The sequence below is a fragment of the Penaeus monodon genome, chromosome 15 (genome assembly GCF_015228065.2).
Source record: "Penaeus monodon isolate SGIC_2016 chromosome 15, NSTDA_Pmon_1, whole genome shotgun sequence".
In the NCBI taxonomy this organism is placed as follows: domain Eukaryota; kingdom Metazoa; phylum Arthropoda; class Malacostraca; order Decapoda; family Penaeidae; genus Penaeus; species Penaeus monodon.
The window spans coordinates 47,056,881-47,057,111 of NC_051400.1; the positions used below are offsets into that span (position 1 = coordinate 47,056,881).

General features: G+C 50.2%; 1 pseudogene; it reads left to right on the top strand.

Moving 5' to 3' along the window:
• Positions 1 to 231, top strand: part of LOC119582058 — an 11,657-nt pseudogene that overhangs the window by 8,682 nt on the left and 2,744 nt on the right.

Here is a 231-nt window from a genome sequence, read left to right on the forward strand (position 1 = left end):
AAACAAACCCCCTTAGCCCCCCACCTAAACACACATTATTCCCCCCTCCCTTTTTCCCTTAAAAAATTTTAGCCCCCCCAACCCAAACCCCCCCCTTTTTTTTTCCAATTAACCCCAATTTTTCCCCCCCCCCCCCAAAAATCACCTTTTTTCAAAGGAAAACCCAACCCCCGGGAAAACCCCTTTCTTTTTGGGGTTTTGGGGCCCCCTTCCTTTAAACCGGGGGTCCCC